This window comes from Dipodomys merriami, unplaced genomic scaffold (genome assembly GCF_024711535.1).
Source record: "Dipodomys merriami isolate MVZ:Mamm:240054 unplaced genomic scaffold, mDipMer1.0.p SCAF_14, whole genome shotgun sequence".
In the NCBI taxonomy this organism is placed as follows: Eukaryota; Metazoa; Chordata; class Mammalia; order Rodentia; family Heteromyidae; genus Dipodomys; species Dipodomys merriami.
The window spans coordinates 1,385,296-1,410,122 of NW_027202715.1; the positions used below are offsets into that span (position 1 = coordinate 1,385,296).

The 24,827-nt window shown below is 45.4% G+C and overlaps 1 protein-coding gene and 1 long non-coding RNA gene across 2 annotated transcripts in view; one reads left to right on the forward strand and one right to left on the reverse strand.

Annotated features, from left to right (window-relative positions):
• The window catches only part of Cdh23 (cadherin related 23), a 355,092-nt gene that overhangs the window by 5,663 nt on the left and 324,602 nt on the right, over positions 1 to 24,827 (forward strand). The gene's annotated exons all lie outside the window — the stretch shown is intronic.
• On the reverse strand, positions 15,178 to 24,365 carry LOC138825878 (uncharacterized). The gene is made up of 3 exons (XR_011371522.1): positions 24,325 to 24,365; positions 21,383 to 21,415; positions 15,178 to 15,220 (listed from the first exon to the last, which is right to left on the reverse strand). It is a non-coding gene; the product is annotated as an uncharacterized lncRNA (long non-coding RNA).

Genomic DNA, 24,827 nt, shown 5'->3' on the forward strand with positions numbered 1-24,827 from the left:
AGCCACTCTGTCCAGTTCCAGAAGCAACCACTGTAGGCCATCACTCTGGCTCCTGTGAGTTGACCCACATTAGCCCAGCCTCTCCTAGACCATTTGGCCATTTGTACACTGAGAAGCTGGAGAGTGCTTGGGGAACAGCTAGTCCTGTCAGTTTCACAGGTAGGGAAACTGAGGCCCACGGTTAGGAGGGAGCTTGTTCAAGGCCTTCAGATAATGTTGGGACTAGGTAGTGTCAAATGCAAGGCAAAGCTCTTGCTCCTCCCATCCAACAGGCCTGGCCTCCTATTGAGATGACCCTGGAGGGAAGGGCTAGAGACCCCCCTCTCCACCCCAAACCCGTTAGTCTCACTGCCTTCCTACTTAAAGGCCATCTTCCATTAAGAGGGGGCCTGAGATGCCATTTGTGACCAGGGCCTGAACACCACTTTGATTGTGTCTGTGTCTGAGAGAAGGCTGTAATTTGGGAGCTGGCAAGGAGGTGGAGATAGAGGAAGGAGTGAAGTGGGGAGGGGAGAGAGAAACAAATGGGCGCTGCCATCCTCTCTGGGTCTCCATTTGTATCTCTAAGCTCAGCGTAAGTAATGTGGGCATTGCCTGGCCTCTCCAGGGTTAGACCAAGTCCCTTCTTAGGCAGATCCCAAGTTGCAGGGGTATCCTTGGGCTCACTCCACTTTTCTTCTCTTCCCTTGGGACCATCATGCCCTAGATTTACACAGGTCTCTACCTCCTCCAGCTCCCATGTCCTCCTCTTCTGAGCTGCCGTGGTCCCCCAGCAGGGTTGTGCTAAGACCTGGCTGGGGGCAGGCTGATATTATTTTCAGTGTGCAGAACTCTGGGCCTGGCCTTTCTATGGGCCTCTCTGCCATGCCTGTGGCTTTGTCTCAACGGGACGTATTGAGCAACCCCGTCCATCCTCCTGTGTCCAACCACCATTAGGTGGTCATCCAGTCCCCCAAGTCTGAGCACCCAGCAGCTTCTGTCTTCCATCTGAGACCCCGCTGAGTATCCATGCCAGTGCTGCCCCATAGAGAAATGATGCAAGGCCCTAGGAGAAGGTCTTACCTTTCTAGTAGACACTTGGCACACATTGAAAAACACAGGTGATATATGTATATATATATATGATACCTCAGTTTTATTGTGTACACCATTATGACATGTCATCAGTAGAATGGATTACTGATACTTTACCTTCTTCTTTTTGGTGAAGTTTTGAGGATCCAGAGTATACTTTTTTTTAACTGTAATTTTTTTGTCTTTTCTTTTTTGGTACTGGGGATCGAACCAAGGACGTTGCACTTGCTAGGCAAGCACTTTGCCACTGAGCTACATCCCAGCCCCCAGAGTATACTTTGCATTGCTAGTTCCTCAGCTTGGACCCCACAAGTGCTGGCATTCTGTGGCATCCCTCTGTATAGCCCAGAAGTAGGCTTCAAGTGCTCACTGCCACTGACTGTTGGCCACCAACCCTTGGGGATCTGACAGTGTGTATATGAGGCAAACCCAAACTGCATAGATGCTACAGAGCAAACCAGAATTGGTATGCAGGTCAGGGAAAGGATGGGAGGAAGAAGTCTATTCCTGTGGACCTGAGCCTGGGCAGGAAAAGGAGTGGGGGAGATATGTGCCCAGACAGCCTTCCCCAGATACCCTACCATGCCCACAGTGACTGGGAGCCTCTGCCTCTGCCATGGTGTCTCTATAGATGACTGGAGTGGGTCTGCAGTGGTTTACAGTGTTCAAGGAAAGCACTTGATCTCTGCTGTGTGTGCTTGTTTGTTCTCTGTGCCCTTGCTTTTTTTTTTTTTTTTTTTTTTTGCCAGTCGTGGGGCCCGAACTCTGGGCTTGGGCACTGTCCCTCAGCTCTTCAGCTCAAGGCTAGTGCTCTACCACTTGAGCCACAGCGCCACTTCCAGCTTTTTTTTTCTGCTTATGTGGTGCTGAGGAATTGAACCCAGGGCCTCATGCATGCAAAGCAAGCACTCTACCACTGAGCCACCTTCCCAGCCCCATCTTGCTTTTTTTTTTTAATGTTAGAAGGTTTTATATTAAGGTGTTGGTACAAATTCAATGCAATCTCTGTTGAAAATACAATAACTATTTTTTTGAAATAGAAAAACTCTTTATAAAATTCATGTGTGATTTCAAGGAAGGGACACAGGTAGCCAGAACAATCTTGAAAAAGAACTCACACTTCTGACTTAAAAATTTAGTACAAGCCGGGTGGTGGCGGCTCACGCCTATAATCCTAGCTATTCAGGAGGCTGAGATCTGAGGATGTGGCTCAGAGGCAGTCCAGGCAGAAAAGACCGTGAGACTCTTACCTCCAGCAAACCACTAGAAACTTGGAAGATTCTGTGCCCTTGCTTTAAGAAGGAGAAATATGAAGTTCAATTCCAGCTGGCATTTGGCCCTTGGGAGTTTTCTAAGCAGGGGGTGAAGTGCCTGGAGGGGTGCAGACTTGTTCTCATGGAGCGGGGAAGAGGCGAGAGTCTTGCCTGTCCACAGTAGGGGTGACTTGAGTGTTAAGGATCTTCAGAGACTTGGCAGACCTGGAGGCTGTCTTGTTTCCTGGATGTAGGGTCTTGGGGCTTTGAAGAAGTGCTTGTGGGCAGATGCCTGGGGCAAATGCATGCAGCCTATGTAGTTGGCCTTGGGCCAACCTCAGTTGACTCTGGGGTGCTGGGTCAGGATGGGGGCTCAGGTAGCTGTGCACACATATCCTGTGGAAAGGGGGCACCCCAGCAAGTATTTTGCATCAGGCAAAGCATTTTGCTGGGCAGGCAAAGGAATATCATTTAGGCTCAGCAGACAGTCTGATCATTAAAAAGAATCCAGAAATACAGATTGAAAAATAAAATAAAACAATAAAATCTGTTTCTTTCAAATAGCAGTATCTAGTTCAAATATCTAAAAGAACCTGGAGACTGGCTGGGGGTGATTTGAGCATCTGAGAGAGGGAACCCAGGACAGCACAGTAGCTCAGGAGCTATAGGGAAGTCATCTGCCACAGGTAGGTAGGCCCTTTTGGGAAGACTGGGCTCTGCCTGGTCCTGGGGTCCCAGCTGCACCCCCTGCTTTTTCCACAAAGAAGATGAGAGGTTGCTTAGGTTCATGGTTCCTGTGTTTAGTCCCCTCCCTCTCCCCTGCTGCAGGGCCTGTTACTCATGCACCACTCCCTGAATGGTTTCTGGTCATGTGTACTCCCTGCGTCTCAGAGCCAGGAAAGCACTTAAGACCCCTGTCCTGCAGTTCAGTCGTGTAGGTACAGGTACATGCAGTGACCTGGGACAATGAGATGCCCATGAATGGAGAAAAATGTGACTGGCCAGTACAGACAGACCTGAGTTCTGGTTCTAGTACCTCTGTTGTTAGTTAAAATAAGAAAAAGACCCTTTGCCAGCCCAAACAATTCCAGGAACAGGGCTCTCACATGACATTGATCCAACCATGGAGGATGGGCTGTGTGGACGTGGTGAAGCAGTCTGTCCATTTGTCTGTCTACTATCTATCTATCTATCTATCTATCTATCTATCTATCTATCTATCTATCTATCTATCTATCTATCTATCTATCTATCTATCTATGCATCCATCCATCCATCTATCTCATCTTTCTCAATTATTACTGTATCACTGGCTTAAATTATGTAGGCTTTATATATAGAAATTTAAGATACAGATATTTTAATCCAAACCCAAAGAATGATACTTTTTGAATGACTTGGGGTCACTTTATATATATATATATATATATATATATATATATATATATATATGCATGTGTGTGTATGTATGTATGTAATTTATGTGCCATCCTGGGCACTGTCTTCGATCTTTTTTACTCAAGGTTAACACTCTACAACTTTGAGTCATAGCTTCATTTCTGATTTTCTGGTAGTTAATTGGAAATAAAGAGTCTCATGGACTTTACTGCCCAGGCTGGCTTTGAATCTCCATCCTCAGATCTCAGTCTCCCGAGTAGCTAGGATTAGAAGTGTGAACCACTAGCACCCGGCAGCTTTTATATTTTCCTGTATGGAAGTTCAACTCAGGGCCTTTGCACTTGCTAGGTAAGTGCTTTACCATTTGATCATGACTCTGCCCTTTTGCTGTTTGTTTTCCAGTTAGGGTCTCTCATTTTTTGCCCTTGGCTAGTTTTGGAGTATAGTCTTCCTCCAGGAAGAACTGCAGTAGCTAAGATCACAGGTGTGTACCACCACACCTAGCTTGTTTTTGAAATGAAATCTCACTAACTTTTTAATCGAGGCTGGCCTTAAACTTTGATCCTCCTTATTTCTGCTTTTCAAGTAGCTGAGATTATAGATGTAATGGCCAAGTCAATTCTACTTCTTAGGCTCATCAGTCAATTTGACAGCTGTCAGTTTGGGGAGATATATAGGTCAGCAAGTGCTTATTAAGCTACTACTGTTTGTGGGACACTGTGCAAGGCACATTGAGGTATAGAAATGGACATGCCACAGCCTTGTCTTCTACCAACTCTCATATTTATTCAGAGTCCTGTATTTGGGACAGTAAGTTTCTCTCTCTCTCTCTCTCTCTCTCTCTCTCTCTCTCTCTCTCTCTCTCTCTCTCTCTCTCTCTCTCTCTCTCTCTCTCTGTACAGTGCTATAAGATTCCTTTGGACATTTCTGAATCCTGTATTTTGACTCAGCCAAGATTATCCTTCCCTTCCCTTCCTCACGGACCCCAAAGTTTCCACCATTACCTGAACTGCCCTTGGGGCTGAGTTACCACAAAGGTGGCTACAGACAAGAAGGGTGAGAGAAGGGTGTGGGCTGTGAAACCTGGGATTGCTACAGGCTGGACCAATTGGTCACTGACCTGCCAAGCCAGGACTGCCACTTGCCTGAGGGTTGTAAGAAACTGGAGCTGGGGCAGGAAGAAGGGAGCCCATGAATAATACAGCGGCAGGAAGGCTGTTAACTGGGTGACCTGGTTGCACCTGTGTGTTTCTGCAGCTTCCTCGGAGCCCCCATGGAGGGCCTGGGTGTCAGAAGCGAGGGCAGAGGAGAATGAGGAAGGCCCTGTGGAGACACCTGTTCCCTCCTGCTTTTCTTTCAGCTTTCTGGCTTGGAAGTTCATTTCCCATACAGCTCCCTCTCCTCTCTGGCATTGACCCAGAGGCCTGGGTGTGTGTGCTTGCTGTGCATACATGTGTCTGCCCTTGAGCATGGGCTGAGTAGATGACTTTCTCCCACCCTAGCTCCATTTCTGATCTGCTTGCTGAATCGGGTGTCAGGCCCACCCCGGGGTCTGGCACTCCAGTACTATGATACCTTTGCTAAGGTGGCTCCCCCTCTGGGCTATTTCTGGCCACCATGGGGCAAACAAGCCTGCTGTGTCTTTCAAGGCTTTGTGCACCTGGCTTTCCCTGTACTGCCTCAGTGTCTGTCACTGGAACCCTGGCCACTCCATCAGGTATGATTTAAGGTCTCTAGCCCCAGACCTGCAGAGGTGAGGACCTCCTTCAAGGGCAGTGAGTTTGAACTCCATGCTTAGGAGCAAGCCTCAGCTGGGGCCAGTGTGTGTATGTGGGTATCACAAAGGGCCTCTAGCCAGTGCCTGGGACAGGACCAGGCATCTCTAGCCCCTACTTCCTCATGTGTCCGAGGGCCTCTGCCCCACCCCCACCTCCAGGATTAGCCAGGGATTTCCCCCCCCCCCAAACTGCAGCCTAGCCTGCACCTTGAGGCTCAAGGCCCTGGTCAGGATGGGGCCAGGGCTGCCTGCTGGCCTCCAGACTAGGAAGTGGGGTTTGAGAGGTGGTATGCCTCCCAGAGCCCGGACTCTGGGCAGACTTGGGGACCTGCCTGGCCTAGGTGGGTGTGCCCAGAATCTAAGCACTGGGCATCCAGCCCCTAAACAAGGTATTGGCTTCTAGTGCCAGACCTCACCCCCACTCCAGGTATAAATCCTAGTGCTCCTACCATGAGCTGTGTGACCTCAGGCAGCATCATTAAGCACTCTGTGCTTTTTTTCTCCTGGGAAATGGAAAGCGCAGTGCCAGACTTAGAGAATTGGGAGGGCTGAATGAGTTATTGCATAAAAAATGCTTAGGAAAAGCACTCGCTGCTGGGAACTGGTGGTTCATGCCTATAACCCCAGCTACTCAGGAGGTGGAGGGTCATGGTCCAGGCTGATTGGGGGGAGGGGCAGACATGAGACTGTCTGAAATAAATAATAAGGCAAAAAGGGGTTGGAGGCATAACTCAAGTGGTATAATGTCTGTCTAGTAAGTATAAGGTTCTGAATTCAAACACCAGCAATGCCATAGAAAGAAAGAAAAAAAAAGAGAAAAGAAAAGAAAAAAGAAAGAAAGGCAAGAAAAGATAAAAGTGTTGTCACCCAGTACATGGTGAGCAAATATCATTTGATAATTCTGTTACTGCTATTTTCTGTTTTTATATTTTGGAAGGCTGCCTGGGGAGCCAGGAGCAACTATCTTACCAGTGAGAGGGGTTATGGAGGGTGGAACAGGTAGGCTTTGTCTCTTTCTGCTTGGGAGTACTGTGCCTCCAGTGGGAAGGCCAAAGGGAGGCAGGGAGGCAGGGAGGCCAGCCTGAACAGACCTAACCTTTCAAGCCACCTGCACGCACGTGTGTGCACATGTGCTTGTTTGTGTGTATGTGTGCATGCATGTACAAGCATACCAGTCCTGGAACTTGAACTGGAGTACTGTCCCTGAGCTTTTTTTTTTTTCTCAAGACTGGCACTCTACCACTTGAGCCACAGCTTTACTTCTGGCTATTTTGGTGGTTCATTGGAGGTAAGAATCTCACTAGCTCAGGCTATCTTCAAACCATAATCCTCAGAAATGTCAGCCTCCTGAGTAGCCAGGATTATAGGTGTGAGCCACAGGCACCTGCAAACTGGGACTTTGTGACTCAACTTCCTTCCTTCCTTCCTTCCTTCCTTCCTTCCTTCCTTCCTTCCTTCCTTCCTTCCTTCCTTCCTTCCTTTCTTCCTTTCTTCTTTTCTTCCTTTCATCAGTTGAACTCTGGGCCTGGGTGCTGTCCCTGAGTTCTTAAGCTCAAGGTGAGCGCTGTACCACTTGAGCCACAGTGCCACTTCCAGTTTCCTTGTGGTTTATTGGAGATAAGAGTCTCGTGGACTTTCCTTGCCCAGGATCTCAGATCTCAGCCTCCTGAGTAGCTAGGATTACAAGCATGAGTCACTGGTGCCCAGTTGTGTGTCAACTTTGTAATTGAAGGGTAATGTACAGAGAAGGGTAATGAACCAGAGATATGTGAGCAGCACGAGAAATCCAGAACTACATACAAGTGCCCTCCAGACCAAGGAGTAGCAGTTTCTGAAGTCATTTCTCTGTCCCTGTTCCCTTGAACTGTCTATTACCATACAGGCACTAGGGATGGAACCCAGGTCCTTGTGCATGCCAGGCAAGTATGTCCCCACTGTGGAGTACTTCGTTGGGGGTGTGAGGGTCACTCTGTTGAGTCCTGGGGACCTTGGTCATACCTGGTTCCTCACAGTGTTTAGCATTGTTGCTGTCCCTCACTTTCCCCATCCTGCTGTGAATAGGCCATTGAGTCATGCTAGTTTGGGGTCATTATGTGATGTTGACATTGGTGATGTGTATCTACAGCACACAGGTTCCTATGTGTAAGTTGTCCTTGGACAAATATGGGGCTTTATGGCTTTGAAGTCTGCTTAGCAGACAGAGTAAATTCTCTACTTTTTCTTCTTTAAGACTTGTTTATATTTGTCTCTGAATATTTCCATAGAAATATTAGAGTCGCTTTTTGAGATTCTGTGAAAACCCCACTGAGATTTTGATTGAGATGGCATCAAGAGTGATGGCATCCATCAATGTGAGGAAAGTTGACACTTGTACAATGCCTAGTTTAGCAATTCGTGAACATCACAGTCCTTTTCACTTATGCAGGCCTTCCTAAATTCCTTTCAGGAGTGCTCTTTAGCTGTCTGTTAGCAAGCAGTCTCACACTGCGTTGATTTTGCGTTTTACCTTTTTGTATGTGTATAATTGATGTTTATTTTTCTCATTTTCAAAAACTTTACATGGAGTAGATAAATGCAGTAGTTCCTTTTCTCTTTCTTTCTTTCTTAATTTCTTTCTTTCTTTTTCTCTCTTTCTTTCTCTCTTTCTCTCTCTTTATTTCTCTTTCTTTCTCTTTCTCTTTCTCTTTCTCTTTCTCTTTCTCTTTCTCTTTCTCTCTTTCTCTCTTTCTTTCTGTCTCTTTTTCTTTCTTTCTTTCTCTCTCTCTCTTTCTTTTCTTTCTTTCTTTCTTTCTTTCATTCTTTCCTTCCTTTCTTTTTGTGTGTGTGCCAGTACTGGGGCTTAAACTCAGGGCCTGGGTGCTATCCCTTAGCTTTATTACTCAAAGTTAACACTATACCACTTGAGCTCTATTTCTGGCTTTTTGGTAGTTAATTGAAGATAAGAGTTTCAGGGACTTTCCTGTCCGGGCTGGTTTTAAACCAGGATCTTCAAATTTCAGCCTCTTGAGTAGCTAGGATGATAGGCATGAGCCATCAACGATCAGCAAAACTAGATTAAAAAAAAAAGTTGACTTGTATCCTGTATCCTTTGTATATTTAATAGTTCTGACAAATTATAAAATTAAAGATTTTCATGTACATGATCCTGTTTACTGTAAGAAGGAACTTTTATCTTTCCTTAAAAAAATCATCTCTTGGTCACTTGTTATACTGCCCTTTCTAATACATATTTTTCTTGCTTTATGGCATTGGCAGACTGCCTGAATGACACTGAATGCTGACAGCTTTCCTTATTTTGATTCTGATATCACAGAAGAAGCTTATGGTGTTTTATTATTAAGTGTGATTTTAGCTGTAGACTTTTGTATGCCACTGATGAAATAAGGAAATTCTTCTTTTAATCTTTCTTTTTCAAAATGGTAGTAAAATACATAGAACATAAAACTTGTAATTTAAACTGTTTTAAGGAGTATTAGCTAGCATCAGTGGCTTATGGCTGTAGTCTTAGCCATTCAGGAGGCTGAGATCTGAGGACAGTAGGTCAAAGTTACTACAGTCAGGAAAATCCATGAGACTCTTATCTCCAAGTAAGCAGCAAAAAGCCAAAGTAAAGCTGTGGTTCAAGTGGTAGAACACTGTCCTTGATCAAAAAAAAAAAAGCAAAGCAAGAGTGCAAGGCCCTGAGTCCAAGCCCTAATATTAGAAAAAACACCAAACACAACAGAAAGAGTACAAACCTGGGACAGTAATTATATTCACACAACAATGTTGTGCCATCCTCACAATCATCCACCTCCAAAAAACTGCACCCAGTAAAATGGAGCTGCTCATTCCTTTCCCCAGCCTCCAGTGACCTCTATTTTCTGTTCCTACAAATTTACCTATTTTAGGTACTTTGCATAATTGGAACCACACAGTATTTAACCTTTGATATATAGCTTTAAAAAGTTTTAATTGCAGGCTGGGAAGTTGGCTCAGTAGTAGAGTAGCTTGCCTTGCATGCATGAGGCCCTGGGTTCGATTCCTCAGCACCACATAAGCAGAAAAAGCCAGAAGTGGCGCTGTGACTCAAGTGGTAGAGTGCTAGCCTTGAGCTGAAGAGCTGAAGGACAGAACCCAGGCCCAGAGTTCAGGCCCCATGACCAACCAAAAAAAAAAAAGAAAAGTTTTAATTGCTATTATAAAAATGATGTACAGAGGGGTTACAGTTACGTAAAATAGATAGAGTACATTTATTTTTGGACAATGTCACCCTTTCCCTTGCTCTCTCCTAGTTTTTCCTTCCCATCCCCATCCACAAGTTGTATAGTTCATTTTCAACATAGCATCTCGTGAGTACCATTGCTGCATATGTTCAACCTTTGGCCTTCCATTTCTGTATCTCCCCTTACATTCCCAAAGATATATAAACAAACAAACAGAACAAAATGAAAAGAAAAACTGAAAAAAAAAAGACTTGTTTTCATTTCCAGGAGTTCATTTCAATAAATATTATTTTTTATGATCAAATGCACATAGGCATTGTGCCTTTCTGTTCCTCTCCTAAGAGTATCTTCTTTTGGTCTCACTGTGTGTGAGTACTAGAATCTTGTATAATTTGTCGTCTCCCAGTACATTTAGATCTAACTTCCACATATCAGAAACAACATGCACCGTTTGTCTCTCTGAGCTTGGCTTACCTCACTTAACATGATTTGTTCTAGTTCCATCCATTTCCCTGCAAATGACATTATTATTTCTAATGGCTATATAAAATTCCTCTGTATATAGGTACCACATTTTTGGGATCCACTTATCTGTTGTGGAGCATCTGAGCTGTTTCCACAACTTGCCTTTTGTGAGTAGTACAGCAATGAACATGGATGTGCAGGTGTCCTTATCATGGTGTTCTGCATAAATGGCCAGGAGTGTTATGGCTGGGTTGTTGGGAAGATCTATATTTTGTTTTTTGAGGAACCTCTAGACTGCTGTCTAAAGTGGTTGTACTAATTTACATTCTCACTAATAGTACAATAGGGTTTCTTTTCTTTCCACATTCCCACTAGCATTTGTTGTTAGAATTCACAATGCTGGTCAGTCTAACTGGGGTGTGATGGACTCTCAGAGTTGTTTTGATTTTGATATGTAGCTTTTTTCAGTCAGCATAACACTTTCAAAGTTCATCTATGTTATAGCCTGGATAAGAATGCTATTCCTTTTCATGGCTGAATAATATTCTATGTGTATACCATTTTTATTCATGTGGGTTGTTTCTGTCTCTGTGGAGATTGTTATTATGAATGGAGCCACCATGATTGTAGGTGTATACATATATTTCTGTTTGAGTCCCTCCTACTGAGTGTACATCTCAGTGTAGAAGACCTGGTTAATATGGTGACTCTGTGTTTTATTTTTTTGAGGAGCTGCCATATTATTTTCCACAGCAGTTATAACATTTTGTATTCTTCCAGCAATGTACGAGGATTATGACTTTCCCCTGGCCTCTCCAACACCACTCTATTTTGTGACATGGCCATCTTAGTGGGTGTGGGGGTCGTATGTGAATCTGACCTGCATCTCCCCACTGGCTAGGGACACTAAACATCTTCCCATGTATTCCTAGCCATGAGCGTATCTTCCATAGGAGAATGTCTGCCCAAGACTTTGCCTGTTTCTCAACTGAGTTGTTTTGTTGTTGTAGAAATTCCTTATATATTCTGAGAATTAATCCTTATCAGATGCATGGTTTGCAGATATTTTCTCTTCTGTGGGCTGTTTTATTGCATTGTAGATTGTTACCTTTGATGCACAAGGTGTTTGCATTTTTATGTAGCCTGCATGGCCCTCCTGTTGTTATTGCCACCTGTATATCTGATCATCTGTTTATCTGGTATCATGAAGAGTTCTCCAAGAAGTTGATCACTTTAGTTTATATATTTAGATCTTTCATAATACATTTGAATTAATTTTTTCTGGGGGTCCGGTCGTGGGGCCTGAACTCTGGGCCTGAGTGCTGTCCCTCAGCATTTCAGCTCAAGGCTAGTGCTCTGCCACTTGAGCCACAGTGCCACTTCCGGCTTTTTTCTTTTTGCTTATGTGGTGCTGAGGAATAGGGCCTCAGGCTTGAAGGCAAGCGCTCTACTACTGAGCCACCTTCCCAGCCCCACATTTGAATTAATTTTTATAAATGGTATAAGGTAAGATTCAATTTTTTATTTTAATTTTATTTTTTGTGGGGTTTGAACTCAAGATGTTGACTTGCATTTGCTAGGTGGGTGTTGGATGCCCATAGACTTCCAACTTGATTCTTTTGCATGTAGATATACACACTTTCCCAACATCATTTATTGAAAGGACTGACCTTTCATTGAGCTTTTTTGGCACCTTTTGGAAAAATCAATTGCCTGTACAAGTGCAATGGTTTATCTCCCGACTCTGCTCTGTTCCATTCATTTCAATACCTGTCTTTATGTCAGCACCACGTTTTCCTATGATTGTAGCTTTGTAGTAAGTTTTGAAATGAGGAAATGTGACTCCTTTGGCTTTGCCCCTCCCTCCCTCATCTTCTGTCTATGCAGGAGTGCTCTGAGATTTCACATGGCATTTCTTCAGATGGAATTATTTTTGATTTCCGTAAAAAGCCTGTTGAAGTTTTTATAGGATTGCACCACATCTGCTTATGGCCTTGGGTGGTATTGTATCTGAACTCAGCCATACCTTGATAAAGTTAAATTCTAATCCACAAACATGAATGGGTTATTTTCCCACTTGTCTTACCTTCTTTCAGTATTTTCTAGTTTTCAGTGCACGAGTAATTTGCCTTTGTAGTTCCACTTATTCTTAAGTATTTTGTTCCTCTCCATGCCATTGTAAGTAGAATTGTCTGCTGTACTTCCCTTTCAGATTGTTCATTGTCAGTGCACAGAAATACAATGGATTTTATGTGTTGACTTTGTAGCCTACTGCTAAATTTATTAGCAGTAACAGATTCTGTGTGTGTGAAATCTAGATTGTGTATGCATGTGTATGTGTAAGATTTTCATGTCATCTGTGAACAGAGATTATTTTAAAATATTTTTTATTGTAAACAGAGATAATTTTATCTTGTCATTTCCAGTTTGAGTTTCCTTCCTTCCTTCTTTTTTTCTTTCTTTCCCTCTTTCCTCTTGCCTTCTCTCTTTTTCTCTCCCTCCCTCTCCTTTCTCTCCTTCTCTCCCTTCCTCTCCTCTTCCTTTCCTCCCTTCCTCCTCCCATTTTTATGTTTTTGATGGTACTAGAACTTGAACTCAAGGTTTTGTGCTTGGTAGTCAAGTTGTCTACTACTTGTACTACACCTCCAGCCCTTTTTCCTTTAGTTGTTTTAATTTTCTTTAGTTGTTTTTTAGGTAAGGTTTTTTGCTTTTAGCTAGGGCTTGCCTCAGATTATAATCCTCTTAACTATCCCTCCCATTGAGCTGGGATTATAGACGTTCACTACTTTGCCTGGCTTGTTTGTTAAGATGTGGGGTCTTGTGAACTTTTTGCCTGAGTCTGCCAGGAACTGTAATCCTCCCAATCTCAAGTAATTGGGATTACATACATGCATCACCAGCTCACCCTGAATGCCTTTTCTTTCTTTCCATCCTAATTGCCTTAGGTGAATTTTCTTATTGCATTCCTGATCTTAGAGGAATCGCTTTAATTCTTTTTCCACTGGTGTTGGCTTTTAGGGTTTTCTATACAGTGTCTCTTGTATTTCTTTTTGCTAAGAATTTTTATCATGTCTGTGGAACTTTATCAAGTTCATGCTTATATCTATTGATACAATCATGTAAATTTCTTTCTTTCTTCTGACAATATGTTAAATTTAAGCCAGGATGCAGCTCAGTGGCAGAGCACTTACCTGTACATAAGACCCTGGGTTCCATTCTCAGTACAGTTAAAATAAGTAAGTAAATAAAGAAAGAAACCAAAAGATGGTCAATCAGCAATCTTGACTTCTTGGGAGAGATCTAGCCATGCTGAGCCATAGTTTAGTCCCCATATCCCTTTTCTACTGTTTCAGTAGCTTGGGCAATTTTTGCTTGAGTATGGTTTGCATGACTGATGTGATTTGCTAATATTGTGCAATACTCTTCCCATGTGAGTTCACATAACTGACTTTCCTGTCTTACTATATTTTCATCAGGTATACCACCAAATTCTGCTGGTTTCATAATACAACTTTCTTTTTCCTGGAGGAGTTTGGAAAAGACTTGTATTCCTCTTTAAAAAAAAATTAACTCACAAGCTAGTCGTATAAGGGAGTTTCACTGTGGAATTTTCTACACAGATAAACAATAGGGCCCAACAGCCTCCCCTCTGTCACTCTCTTTTTTACTGTTTTTTTCCTTAAATGTTAGGCGTATCTGGGGTGGAAATGGTGAGACCATCACCACTGGCAGGGTCCCTGTCATCTGCCAGGCTGCAGGGATATAGTTTGTCTTGGTGTTTGTTGAGCCTCACACCCAGCTGCTCACAGCTGGTGTTCAGAGCCAGCTCATTCATTCATTTATGTGATCCTCAGACCTCAGCCTCCTGAGTAGCTAGGATTACAGGTGTGAGCTGCCAGTGCCCAGCAGTTTTCGTGTATTTTTATATAACAAATAAGGTATTAGTAGAAAATTCAAAGGGACATTGTCCAAAAAGAAATATACTCTTTACCTGACTTATGTAACTGTAACCCCTCCGTACACCACCTTTATAGTAACAATTTCAAAAATTAAAGAAAAAAGAAAATTCAAAAGGCTCCCTGGGGAATTCATAGGGCCCTCCTTACCAGAGTGAGTGGTGTCTGCTTTTGTCCATTGCCATCACACAGGAGCTGAGGGGTGTTGGCAGCCACACTGCTGGCGGCAGACCTGGTGCAGAGTCGCTGGGGGAGGCTGTGCTCCAGGAGGTGGTGTGGTCTGTGACAGGCACTGTCAGTATTGACAAAGCAGGCACTATCAATATCTCCAGCTCTGAGATTAGGGAAACTGAGGCAAGGTGTAGTGGCTCTCACACCTGAGCCACTGTCCAGCAGCCCTAGTTGCTTTCTTGGCCTCCTGCTCCTCTCCTCCTTAATATTACCTCCTTCCAGAAGATTCCCCAAGGGTGCTGTGGAATACTTAGAGCACACAGAGGTGGTTGGGGAGGTGCCGAGCTGCTTATTGGGGGAGGGGGCATGCATTCAGAAAATCCTCCAAGGTTTCTCCCAAGTAGCTTTGATCCCTCCTTTCTGGTGTGGGGTTCTGCTTTCTGTACCTGTGGGTCTTCTGTCTTAGGGGCACCTTATCCCAAGCCTTTTGACCCCTTTTTGTACTTTAGGAAGAATGAGACCTGCCCACCTCCCTCCTTGTAGGAGGCAGTGGCAGGCACAGAGTGGGCAGCAGGGACCACTCTGTCACACAGTGAGACCACACCTAGCCAGAAACAGCACCATATACCTGGGCCTGCTCCTCTGCCCTCTCCCCCTCTACCCCCCCACCCCCACTGTGGTCTTCTTGGCCTCTCTCAACTTGTGCCCTGGCCCTGGCCTGGCCAAGGAGAGCCTGAATGCTTGGAGAGGTGGGGAGGGGGTGGCGGGGGTGGGACACATGGGAAAGAGCCGAGTGAAATTCCTCACTGGGAACAAATCTCATTTTCCAGAAAGTCTTGACAAAATGAGGCATTAAATTACAATATTTCGGAGCGCGTCGTAATTCTATTGTAGACAGCCCTTCATCATGGAATCTGAAAGCTGGGAAAATACAAAACTCATTAGATTAAAATAAACCACCTACTGCTCTAGAGAAAAGCATATTTATCAATATCAATTTACTTATGATTACTCTGGCCTGCAATTTGTTATTTTTAAGAATTATGATTTGTGTATTGCTCATACAGATGTGAAGTGGGTTTTTTTCTCTTAAATTGAGAATTTAAAAAAGATATCCTTGTCCTTAGCAAAGGTTAGAATGTGGTTACTGGTGAGAAAGGAAGAGAGAGGGAATGAGAATGGAGAAAGATGGGGAGGAAAAAGAGGGTCAGAAAAATAGAAGAGCTGGGATCTGAGTATTGGTAGCTCATGCCTATAATCCTAGCTACTCAGGAGGTTGAGACCTGGAGGATTGATGTTTGAGGCTGCCCCAGGCAGAAAAGTGTACAAGACTCAATCTCCAAAATAACCAGGAAAAATTGGATTGGAGGTGTGGCTCAAGTGGTAGAGTGCCAGCTGAGCAAACCACCTGAGCAAGGGTTATATCCTAAGTTCAAATTCATATTACAAGGGGGGAGGTAGGGAGAGGGAGAGAGAGAGGGGGAGGGAGAGAGAGAGAGAGAGAAAGACAGAAGGAGAGGAGAGAAGAGAAGAGGAGAGAAAAGAGAGAGAGTCTGGGGTAGTGGACATTGAGGGGTAAAAATGTGTGAGGGGCTGTGTGGATGTAGCTGTGGACAGAGTGAGCCAGGGATCTTTAAAAGAGGTCTTTGATTCATTCCAAAGAAGGACATCTAACCAAGCCGTCTAAAGCTGTCTGAAGATTGGGATGTGTTCTGAGTAGAAGGTGAGCTTCTTGTTGCTGGAGATAAACAAGTGCAGGTAGCAGGTCCTAGAGGGAGGATGCTGTGGTGTAGACAGAGAAGCCAGAGATAGTCCTTCCAATCTGGTATGTGTCTCTCTGGATCCAACATGTGGGATCTGAAAGTTGAGTCTTTGTGGAAAAGAGAGCCACGGGACTGAATTCCTCTGCTTAGCAACTCCTAGCCTCAGGCAAAGGTTTGGCCATGAGATAAGCTCAGCCCCTGGAGCTAGAGCCAGTTGGGTTTGAATCCAACTCCTATTGCTTTCTGCTCTAAGACCTCTGAGAGTGACTGAGGTCTAGTCTGATTCTCCTGCAAAATGAGTAGAGAAGGCCCCTCCCAGATAGTGGTAATTGGGAGTGTTGTTCTAGGTGAGGACCTGGGGTCATTTCCAATGCAATAGGTCATACTGGAGACCAAGTACCTTATCCCCAAGATTCTGTGGATGAGAAAGCTGGGTGCTGGTTGCTCACACCTGTAATCCTAGCTACTGAGGAGGCTGAAGATTCAAAGCCAGCCTAGGCAAGTAACTGTGACTCTTATGCCGGGCGCTGGTGGCTCACGCCTGTAATCCTAGCTACTCAGGAGGCTGAGATCTGAGGATCGCCGTTCAAAGCCAGCCCGGGCAGGAGAGACCGTGAGACTCCTATCTCCAATAAACCACCAGAAAACTGGAAGTGGCGTTGTAGCTCAAGTGATAGAGCGCTCGCCTTGAGCTGAGGAGCTGAGGGACAGCGCCCAGGCCCAGAGTTCAAGCCCCACCACCGACCAAGAAAAAAAAAAAAAAAAGAGAAACTGTGACTCTTATCTAATAAACTACTCAGAAAAGCCAGAAATGTTGTGAAGGTTAACATGTGTTTGTGACTTTAAGTATCACTATTCTACAATATTGTGAAATTTGTGAAGTTTATATAATCACTTATTCTCAATAAAAATATAAATAAAAATCTCAATTAAAAAAAGCCAGAAGTGGCACTGTGGTAGAGTGCCAACCTTGTGTGTGGTAGAGTGCAAAAGTAACTCAAAGATAATGCCTAAGCCCAGAGTTCAAGCCCCAGGAGCAGAAAAAAAAAAAAAAAGATTCTTTGGGTGAAGACAAATGTAGATGGATAGATGAATGAATGAATAAGGCTTGAACTTGAATAATATGAACTCTCATGTGGATTATTTTTTAAGAAAGGGAGGGAGCAGAGTCCTATGCCTTTCTGGAAGGATCTTCCAGGGTATCCTCAGGGGAGGAGTGTGGATGAAGAGAAGGAAGGCTTACTTCATGCTATGAACCTATTTATTTTATTTTAATTTCATTTTATATCAATTCCAGTACTGTAGCTTGAACTTAGGGCTGAGGCACTGTTGCTGACCATTTTTGCTCAAAGCTAGTGTTCTATCATTTCAGCCATAACTCCACTTCTGGCTTTTTAGTGGTAAATGGAGATAAAAGTTTCATGGACTTTCCTGTCCTTGATGTCTTTGAACCATGATTCTCAGATCTCAGCCTCCTGAATAGCTAGGATTACAAGCATAAGCCACTGATGCCCAGCTATTGTACACTTTTTGCAACTTGAAGAATAAAATAAGATAAAAATTTTCTTTGCTCAATAATTTTTAAAGAAAAGTATGGGCTGGGGGACTCAGTCAATGGGCCTCCTGTAGCTGATGCTGAGTGACTATACCCCACTCTGGGGTTTGAGACCGCCCTTTGAGCCCTGCCTGCTTACCTTCCATCCTGTCCATCTATCACTTAGTAGGTACTTTGGGGCAAGATGAGGAAGGGGTAAAAACAGGCCAGCCCCAGGGAAGTCTCCGTCCTTTCTATCCCAGTAGCCTGGATAGCACACATGGACTTTGGGCTTTTAAGGGCAGACCTTGGTGGCCTACTAGTGTCACCAGCAGGTACCTGGCACACATGAACCTCTCTGAGTTTAGTGGTGGTGAATAATACCCAAATTGTATTTGATTTCTGCGGTGTATTTCTGCATTCCTATTCAAAGCTGAGTGCATCTGATTTTTATGGGAATTCATAGTGGTTCAAAACAAAATCGTGGCACCCTGCTGTGAAAATCTCTCCCTCCTGGGAAACTGAAATGCCACTCAGATGTCCCATTCTGCTCTGTCCCTTCCCCCTGCCCTGTCCCTTCCCCCTGCTCTATTCCTTGTCCCCAGCTTGCTGGGGAAAGGGGTACCTCAGCATGGGACAGTCTGCAGAGCTAGCTTCCTCTTCCAGGCTAGTATTTCAGTTGTTGTCTAGTGGGTGGGGGAGTCCACTTCTACCCTGCCTGGGGCTGGGGAAACACAGAGGACCAGTAGAGAGGTAGGCTGTGCTGAGTGTCCAGTGAGTGGACAGGGAGTGACTAACAAGAGGGTGACTGAGGGCCCTGCTGGGCAGTCCTGGGACTATGGGAAGTTAGGAGGGATTTTCTCCTTCGGAAGTCATGTTTACAGCTTTGGGGACGTTTGGTAGGATGGACAGAAGATAGTCTGCTGATTGCACAAACTGGGGGGTTGTTCAAGAAACTGGAAAATGCAGGAGGCAGCTAGAGGAATGTATGGCTGCTAGAATCCAGCCACTCTGGTAACACTGTGCATCACACCAGCAGTGGGGGGTATACTGCCCTTTCCTGGCTTCATCCCATGACAGAGCCAGCCGCTGTTGGATCCCTGGGTAGCTCCTTTCTCTAAATGTCCTAGCAGTGATGTGTGGCGCTTGGTCAGAATGTTTCCTCAGCTACAGTCTGCAGATGGACCCGTGGGGCCACATGCTACTTCCATCTTCAGACCCAAACTTGCCATGTCCCCCTGAACTTTGCTCTCGCCTCTCAGTGTCCCTCCCCAGCCTCTCTTGTCCTGGTTAAAGGAGTGCGACTGTTTAGGTGTGTAGACACAACCTTGGGGCTCCCTTCTCTCTTCATATCCTCTCCACCCTGAAGCCCTCTCAGTTCTATACTGAAATGTACCCAGAGTATGGCCGATCCCATGTTTCCCTCCTCACTTGCTGCAGGAACTCCCCATCTTCTCTGCTCTGCATCACTGCAGTTTCCTGTACACCAGCATCTCTGCTCCCACCCACTCAGCCCTCAGTGTGTCCTCCGTACAGCAGTCCCTGGCTGCTGCTTGGCCTCATTGGCCCCCTCATGTTCTTCAAGCACCTAGGCTCACTCCTGCCTAAGGGTCTTTGCACAGACTTTCACTGCTAGAATACTTTCCCCTCATGTTATTCTGCCTCTCAGGTCCAGCACTATATTGGGTACACAGTGGTCATGTCAGAGTAGATGTGCACAGTGTGGCCCATCCTGACCTGTACCCTCTTCCTTCCCCTGCCAGAATCCTGTACTTGCATCTGTCTGGCTTGCTAGGATATAAATGGGGACTTTGGTTTGATGTTTTAGGAGTCATGCTTCCCACATTGGGTTGACTTTGTGGAATCTGTAACTGTATGGCCTCTTAGAGCTTTTGTAGTTACCCCACTTCTGAGTTGATAACTGGGAGTGGGAACTGGGTGGGCAAGAAGATTCATACTCAGTCCCTCTCCCATGCTGGGATGCCCACCTCTGGGGGAGGGAAGTGGTAGGGTGATGAGGTAAGAGATGTTCACTCCTGTGATCCACGAGTTGTCTTTTGGGTACTGTCTATGAGGTGCCAGAAACCCAGAGAGCAGCAGAAATAGGAGCCTGTTACTCAGCCCTGGCTGAGCCCTTCTTCTTGGCACAGGCAGCTGGTCCCCTCTTCCTGTTGATCCCAATATACTACAACTTGAGGGGATTGCAATTTGCATCCAAGTCCAATTTACGGTCTCCAAGTAGATGCAGGGTCTTTCACAAAGCCTCCTTTCAGTCCTCAGCTGGGCCCCCTCCAGGGTGCATGTCTGAGCTCAGTATGGCTGGATGAAGGCTGGAGCCCGATTATGGTGTGGGGGTTGACCCCAGAATTGACCAGTTGTTGGCTGTGTGACCTTGGGCAAGTTATTTAACCTTTCCGAGTCTCAGAATGTAGTGCCTAGCAGACAGCACACATTGTATAAACAGTAGCGTCAAGAATCTTCAAGGCTGGCCACGAGTGGTTCATGCCTGTAATGGTAGCTACTCAGGAGGCTGATATCTGAGGATAGCAGTTTAAAGCCAGCTTTAAACTGAAGACTTATCTCCAATGAACTACCAAAAGTCTGGAAGTGGAGCTGTGGCTCTGTTGGTAGAGCACTAACCTTGAACATAAAAACTAAGGGACAGCACCTAGGCTTGGAGTGCAAGCTCCAGGACCAGCCCACACACATACTCTCACACACATAAAGCTACATCCATGTAGCTCTGTGTCTTGAGATCCTGTCTTCCGATGGCCCTGGGTAGTAGTGGTAGTCTGTATCACAAACTTGACACCTGGCATATATCATTGTCACAGCTCTGTGTTCCCTACAGCATTAAATATGGGGGCCTGGTAAGGTGGATGTTGGAAATAGATGTCCTGAGGGCCTGGGGGCCTGGATGTGTGTCTCCTAATGGGGATGTTTGAGAGGTTTGAAGAACCTTTCCTACAGGAGGGGATCTAAGCCAGCCACCTGAAATATTTAGAGGCAGTCAGCTGACCTTGCTTCTAGCTCTGCAGAAGCATTCTGGTGTGTCTCAGGCCCTGACAAGAATCCTGGTTCACAGGGTGTGTCTCTTTCCTGTTCTGTGGAGAAAGTGATACCAAGTTGGAGTGCAGGTGCATTCCCCAGGGAGCTACAGCCTCCTGTGGTGGAGGAAGTTGGCCGGGCTGAGATCAGGTGGGAGGCAGGGTCAGGAGGCTAGGAACAACTGTTGCCCAGGGCAGAGCAAGCTCAGGCTCTCCTTCTTAGGTTGTATATGGTCACCTTGACTGGTTGGCAGTTTGATGGCTCCTGAAGGGGATGGAGATAGACTTCTGTTTTGTGCCAGTCCTGGGTCTTGAATGCATGGTCTGGGTGTAGTCTCTGAGCTTTTGTGCTCAATGCTAGTGCTCCACCATTTGAGCTACTGCTCTACTTGGGCTTTTTGGTAGTTTTAATTGGAGTTAAAGATTCTCATAGACTTTCCTGCCTAGCTTTGAACCGTGATCTTCAGATCTCAGCTTCCTAAGTAGCTAAGATGATAGGCATAGGCACCCGGCACCTAGCAGGAAATGGACAAATAAGGAGAGAGATGGGATCCTAGGGCTATTGTGACTGTGGGATAGCATGGGACACAGATATGAGTGCTGCTTCCAACAGAGACCACTCTTGCTCATTGTGAGTGTTCGTGTACTGCAAGGAGGGTGGCCATGCTTTCCCTTTTCATATGTAAGGAAACAGGCAGCAGATCTCCGGGCTTCAGGGTTAGACAGACTCCCAACTCACCAGAGTGGCCTTTTCAAACCTCAGTTTTCTTTCCTGTATAATGGAGGCAAGAATATCTATGTCACAGAGATGTTTTGGAAAATTGAGTAAAAATAATACCCATGAAATCCCTAGCCCATAGGATTTTCTAACAAGCATTTCCTTCCTTCCTTCCTTCCTTCCTTCCTTCCTTCCTTCCTTCCTTCCTTCCTTCCTTCCTTCCTTCCTCCCTCCCTCCCTTCCTTCCTTCCTTCCTTCCTTCCTTCCTTCCTTCCTTCCTTCCTTCCTCCTTTCCTTCCTCTCTTCCTTCCTTCCTCTCTTCCTTCCTTCCTTCCTTCCTTCCTTCCTTCCTTCCTTCCTTCCTTCCTTCCTTCCTTCCTCTCTCCCTCCCTCCCTCCCTCCCTTCCTCCCTCCTCCTTCTCTGGGCTGCAGACTTCCTGTACTGACCAGCAGAATGGTGTACATCCCTCCCCCAGCTATTTCTGGGTGATGTTCTTAGCAGATGTTTTATTCTCCAAACATCTGGTTTGGCAAGACAGAGCGCTGGAATTTATTTTTTCTAAAGACACTCACCCAGGAGATATCAGATTATAACTTAATTGCTCTGTGCCTTGGTTTCTCCACTTGTAAACCAGGACCAGTACTTAGGGACACTGGCTCACTGTGTTACAGGATAGGATAGGAGAGCATGTGCCAACAGGTGGAATGTGCTTGGAACATTTAGAAACAGGGCTCTTGCTAAACCTCAGTAGTAGTTAGGGAAATGCAAATAAAAGCAACATGGCCATAGCATTTTTCTTGCATCTGATTAGCAGCCATTTGAAAGAGGAACCACTTGTGGGTGGGTCCACAGGCTTCCAGTACCCTGGGGAGATACTGTACATTGCACCCCCCCTTTCCCAGAGGGCAACATCTAAGGAAACCTGGCATACATGCCATACATTGTATTTAATTGAAGAGCAAAGTTTCTATGCAGTCATCTGCAGAGAGCTGTCCAGGGGCATGGCCTGTGGTGGCAGGAGCCACATACCCACAGGAGGGTTGGTGAGCTTCATTATGAAATACCCAAACTGTGAATTGTTAAGTCAGCTGTTCTACACTGTGTTGGCCTGTAGAGTCATCTGTGGAACATCATGACATGAGAAAAGCAATTTGTGTGTGTGTATGTGTGTGTGTTGTGCTGAGGATGGAACCCAGGCCACATGTGTGTTTACCAAGTGCTCTACCACTCAGCCACTCCCACTGCCCCCACCCCTGCTCATAAGTTGCTTGTATCTATGTAGAGAGAGACTCAATAGACTTTGCATGTAAGTGTGTGTGTGTGTGTGTGTGTGTGTGTGTGTGTGTGTGTGTGTAATGGGGACATACTAAGATACAGAGAAAGGCCTGGTAGGAGGCACACCAGGCCAGCCTGCCAGATGGGTCATACCTGATACTTGACATTATTTGTCAACACTTAAAACTTGAATCCTGGTTGGGCATAGTGACTCATACCTGTAATCTCAGCTACCCAGAAGCAACATGGATAGGACTGTAGTCTAAGGCTAGGTCCAGTCAGAAAACATAAGACCCTACCTAAAATATGACTAAAGCAAAAAAGGAGGTCAGAAGGAACAAAAACTGGGAGAAAATGAGGGAGAGGGTGACCTGACTTATATAACTGTAACCCATCTGTACATCACCTTTACAATAAAAATTAAACATAAAAAAATGTAAAGCAAAAAAGGAGTAGGAGTATATCTCAAGTGATAGAACTCCTGCCTGGGAAGCAAACCCCAATACTGCCTAAAAGAAAAGTTCAATATATAAACTAGCCCAATTTCCCAAATGTCATTGAGAGAAAATCAGAAGGTCCCAGACACTGGGTCCCTTTGGGTTGAAACATATCAGCAAGTGCTACTTTTACCCAGAGTATGTGGCCTTTAAGTGGCTGAATCCTGTAAGCACCCTTCTGCTCCCTAACTGGCCCCCATAGTTTGCACACCTCCAAGATGGGCTCTGAACTGAAGAGCTGAGGGACAGCACCCAGGCCCAGAGTTCAGGCTCCACAACTGACAAAACAAAAAAACAACAAAAAAAAACCATAGTGGGATCTTTTAGTGTCCCCTAGCAGGTTCACACTTCAAAATCATCTTTAGTACAGAAAGAAAACAAATGAGCCATTGTCTCAGGTCAGGAACCATCCACAGGGTCACTCCTGTCCACTCAGGTTGTGAACTCAAAGTTCTCTTCAAGTCCAAGTCAAGGGGTCTGAAGCCAGGTAAGAGTGACTCACACCGGTAATCCCAGTTACTCAGGAGGCCTGAGGTGTGAGGATTGTGGTTTGAAGACAGCCTGGACAGGAAAGTCCATGAGACTCTTTTTTCTAATTAACCATCAAAAAGCCAGAAGTGGAGGTGTGGCTCAATTGGTATAGCACCAGTCTTAAGCAAAGAAGTAAGGGACAGTGCCCTGACCCTGAGTTCAAGCCCATGCAGTGGCACAAAAAAATGGGGCCTTTCTGAATCTCATGCCCCAAGCTTGGCAGAGTGTGGAAGTCTCTCCACCAGGTCCTTTCCTGGTTCCAGTTCCATTCTCTTCCCTGTGCCTCTCCCAGTCACTTATTGATGAGGAGGTGACATGTCACCTTGGGTCCAAGTTTTCTTCCATCACTGCCGGTAGAGTCTCTAAGCAAGTTGTTTCATGGCTGCCAGCCTTTAGACCTTGATTCATGGGCCAAGGAGTGGTACCCTTGGCAAGATGACAAGTGGGTGCTTACTGAAGGATGATGGGTGGAGCTAACTGTCCTAGGAAAAGTAGAACTCCCAGCCAATGAGCTTTAACCTCTGATGTTGCTTTGAGGCAGTTCCTTACAGCCTAGGGGCCAGGACCCAAGGTTAGGACACAGTCACCTCCCAGCCTGCCTTCTAGATGGGACCTGGCCTTACTGAGCTCCATCAGCTGTGCCTCAGATCTTTCCATACCGTAATTCTGAGCTCTCCAGCATTCAGTGTCAGCCTCCAACAGATTTGCTGTGGGGTCCTTGGGCAGGTCTCTATTGCTCTGTGCCTCTTGGACCTCGTGGCCTGCTGCTTCCTCATCTTCAAGGTCAAAAGATAACATCTCCAAGATAATGTGACAGTAGTAAAAACAGGAAGAGAGGCACTGGTCACCAATGTTGGCTTGGTGGACTCACTAACGCATACTAACTCTGTCTTCTTGGTCAGCACGATTCCTTAACCCTGTCCACAATCCCTACACTGCGATGCTTGGGAGATGTGGTCTCAGTAAGCAGCAACATCCCATCCCTCTACCCACTGAGCCCAGAACAGATTCTGAGCCTGCTTTGAGCTTTTCCTGCCTTCCCTCATCCCAAAGGGTAAAGAGGACCAGGCCATCCCACGGGGTTAGATGATGATAAAATTGAGTGACACAGATCCTCCCTCTTATTCCTGCCCTTCCTTCATAGGGAGCTGTTCCTTCTCCC